This window comes from Oncorhynchus clarkii, chromosome 24 (genome assembly GCF_045791955.1).
Source record: "Oncorhynchus clarkii lewisi isolate Uvic-CL-2024 chromosome 24, UVic_Ocla_1.0, whole genome shotgun sequence".
In the NCBI taxonomy this organism is placed as follows: domain Eukaryota; kingdom Metazoa; phylum Chordata; class Actinopteri; order Salmoniformes; family Salmonidae; genus Oncorhynchus; species Oncorhynchus clarkii.
This window is the reverse complement of record NC_092170.1, coordinates 27,743,072-27,747,121: the sequence shown is the minus strand read 5'-3', so window position 1 is coordinate 27,747,121 and position 4,050 is coordinate 27,743,072.

Genomic DNA, 4,050 nt, shown 5'->3' with positions numbered 1-4,050 from the left:
ACGACCACTTAAAGTCTCCCCATCCTCTCCTCTCTCTATACAGCCTTCAAACGACCACTTAAAGTCTCCCCATCCTCTCCTCTCTCTATACAGCCCTCAAATGACCACTTAAAGTCTCCCCATCCTCTCCTCTCTCTATACAGCCCTCAAACGACCACTTAAAGTCTCCCCATCCTCTCCTCTCTCTATACAGCCCTCAAACGACCACTTAAAGTCTCCCCATCCTCTCCTCTCTCTATACAGCCCTCAAACGACCACTTAAAGTCTCCCCATCCTCTCCTCTCTCTATACAGCCCTCAAACGACCACTTAAAGTCTCCCCATCCTCTCCTCTCTCTATACAGCCCTCAAACACCATTCCTTGCCCCAGCCCTGGATGAGGTGTCATGTCAAAGTCAAGTGAATCACTATGTGAGCCCCAGCATACAGAGGACCTATTCAACAATGAGAGATCAGACATTTTATGCAACTCATACCCGGTCATGTTTAATCAAATGTCAGCCAGTCTGCTCTCTTGTTTTCTATCCAGTCTCCTGTAATACTGACTAAATCCAGCAGATGGCAATAAAATAATATTAAAACAATAATAAATATATAATCTGAGAGACTGCTCGGAAGTGGTCCCTATTTCCTTGTTACTCAGCTGGAAAGGCCCTTGGCTCTCTCATGTCCCTGGAACTGTGGCACTCACAGACAAACTAACATCTGAATGTCTAGTTTCCACAGTCCTTAATCTAACCCCAACCCTAAACCACAACAGTTATTGTATTGAGTGGTAAAACTCATATAATATAACGTGCCAATCAAGAATTCACTCTAGTGAAATCACTCAAACAAATCAAAGGGGTGTCCTGTGGCTTGATATAGCCTTGTAGTGAATGAACAGCAACTTGATTGCAGTTTTTGTCAGCGACCATTAGAGGGCACAGTAGACCGCTGTAGGGGAACTCAACAGAAAGGACTGAATGGATGAATGTAGTATGTGTGTGTGCGTGCGTGCGTGTGTGTGAACAGTGAGTGTTGGTAGCATGTTTGTTGCTGAGTTGCTAACTCCTGGTGATTTTAACAGCTGTTATCCTGCTGTTGTTGTTATAAGAGAGGGATACAGTGTTAGTAATTAACGTAGTGGAAAACCCTCTCTGTCCATGTCTTTCTTACTGTGTCTCTCTACCCTCTTCCTCTTTGGTTCTTTAACTCTCTCTCTCTCTCTCTGGGTTTGATGATGCAGGAGCCTTGTTTACTGGCCTCTCCCTTCGTGTAACTTCTCCTCGAGAAAGTTAAACAGCCCTGGGTCACACTAGGACAACAACAGCTCTCTCCTCCTCCTCCTCCTCCTCCTCCACCTCCTCCTCCTCCTCCTGTTCTTTCGTCTAAATCTCTCTCCCCATTCTCTCTCTCTATCTGCTCCCACACTTTCTCTCTGCTCCTATCTTCTTTTCATTCTCTCCTATTTTTATAATCCCACACTCTCTTTTCTCCTCATTCAAATCCTGTTTCCCTGTAACTTTCTCCTAGCCCAGTCTGGGTGGGGCTGTTTCCCTGTAACTTTCTCCTAGCCCAGTCTGGGTGGGGCTGTTTCCCTGTAACTTTCTACTAGCCCAGTCTGGGTGGGGCTGTGTCCCTGTAACTTTCTCCTAGCCCAGTCTGGGTGGGGCTGTTTCCCTGTAACTTTCTCCTAGCCCAGTCTGGGTGGGGCTGTGTCCCTGTAACTTTCTCCTAGCCCAGTCTGGGTGGGGCTGTGTCCCTGTAACTTTCTCCTAGCCCAGTCTGGGTGGGGCTGTGTCCCTGGGTGTGCTGTCTGCCATAGGGGGTTAGTGTGGAGCTGAGCCCTGTGCTGCTTGCCCATGGCTCAGCTCAGGCCTAGAGATTTAAGATGCTTTTTAAAGGCCCACAAAGCCACGTGTATATATATATATATATATATATATATATATATATATAGAGAGAGAGAGAAACGAGAGAGGGGGGTAAGAGAGAAGGAGTGAAAACAGGAATGTGCAATGAAAATGCACCAACACCATGGCATGCAGATGCAGACCCACATCCCTCCCTCCCCAGTCAGTCAGTAGACATGCCTCTGATCCAGGCTGTGGGAACAGAGCCATAGTTCAGCATTGTTGACCTTTGACCCTAGCCTCCAGCTGTATAGCTGCTGGCCGGTCAGCCGGCTTGCTGATGGCTTTACAACATGGCCTCTCTCTCTACTCTGCTCTCTGCTCTGTTCTCTGCTATGGGAAGGTCAACAAATGCTACTGGGCAAGCTCACAACCAGCTGGCTCTACAGTAGGAAGTGATTTACGTCAATACTATTTACCTTGCCCATAGGGGGAGAGGTAGATGTTCAGTCTGTGTCGTTTGGCTGAATCCGTGTGCATGTGGCAGGTTGACGTTTGTTGTTACGAGTCTTGTCCTGGAGGCAGAACTGAACAATTTCACTTTAGATAGGCCAGCTGCAACGTCAAAATTGGCTATATTGTATAAATTAATGAAAACAAACATGAGCTTTTTGGTCTTAATTTAAGGTTAGGGTTAGGCAGTAGGATTTGCAGTGTGGTCAAGGTTAGGTTTAAAAACACATTCTATGACTTTGTGTTCGTGCCAGCTAGGGACCACTCTGCAGAGCTGCTTCCAGAACCAGATTCGTGACGGAAAAACGCTAACCTGTGTGCACGTGTGTGTTCTCCTTCTTCAGGGGCAGAGTGTGTGTTTATGTTTCAGTCTGTCTGTCCTTTGGCTGAGTCATTATGTGTGTGTGTGTCCATCAGGGGCAGAGTGCATTGAGGGTGCTGTAGAACACATGTGGTGTATGTCTATGGAACGGAGGAGAGGAAAATAAAGAGTGCCATCTGATGAAGGGTGGAGAGGGAGAGAGAGAGGGAGAGAGAGGGGGGCTACGTCTGTTTGTCACATTTCACCATTCCTCAAATCCAGCTGGACAGAACGAGGGAGAAGGAAAGAAAACAGACAGATCAGAGGGAGAGAAAACAGACAGATCAGAGGGAGAGAAAACAGACAGATCAGAGGGAGAGAAAACAGACAGATCAGAGGGAGAGAAAACAGACACATCAGAGGGAGAGAAAACAGACAGATCAGAGGGAGAGAAAACAGACAGATCAGAGGGAGAGAAAACAGACAGATCAGAGGGAGAGAAAACAGACAGATCAGAGGGAGAGAAAACAGACAGATCAGAGGGAGAGAAAACAGACAGATCAGAGGGAGAGAAAACAGACACATCAGAGGGAGAGAAAACAGACAGATCAGAGGGAGAGAAAACAGACAGATCAGAGGGAGAGAAAACAGACAGATCAGAGGGAGAGAAAACAGACAGAACCGAGGGAGAGAAAACAGACAGATCAGAGGGAGAGAAAACAGACAGATCAGAGGGAGAGAAAACAGACAGATCAGAGGGAGAGAAAACAGACAGATCAGAGGGAGAGAAAACAGACAGATCAGAGGGAGAGAAAACAGACAGATCAGAGGGAGAGAAAACAGACAGATCAGAGGGAGAGAAAACAGACACATCAGAGGGAGAGAAAACAGACACATCAGAGGGAGAGAAAACAGACAGATCAGAGGGAGAGAAAACAGACAGATCAGAGGGAGAGAAAACAGACAGATCAGAGGGAGAGAAAACAGACACAGAGGGAGAGAAAACAGACAGATCAGAGGGAGAGAAAACAGACAGATCAGAGGGAGAGAAAACAGACAGATCAGAGGGAGAGAAAACAGACAGATCAGAGGGAGAGAAAACAGACAGAACCGAGGGAGAGAAAACAGACAGAACCGAGGGAGAGAAAACAGACACATCAGAGGGAGAGAAAACAGACAGATCAGAGGGAGATAAGTGTTCATACATATACAGTATGTAGAGAGAGAGAGAGAGAGAGAGAGAGAGACAAATAAAGTTAGGAGAAGGAAAGTGGAACCAGTTGAAACGGGAAATGGAAGAGTGGAGAGAAGAAATGAAAGAGAGATAGAGATTAAGATAAAGAGAGAAGAGGAGGAGGAGAGTGGAAAAGGTCATGGTTTCAACTAAATTGTCAAAAGACGA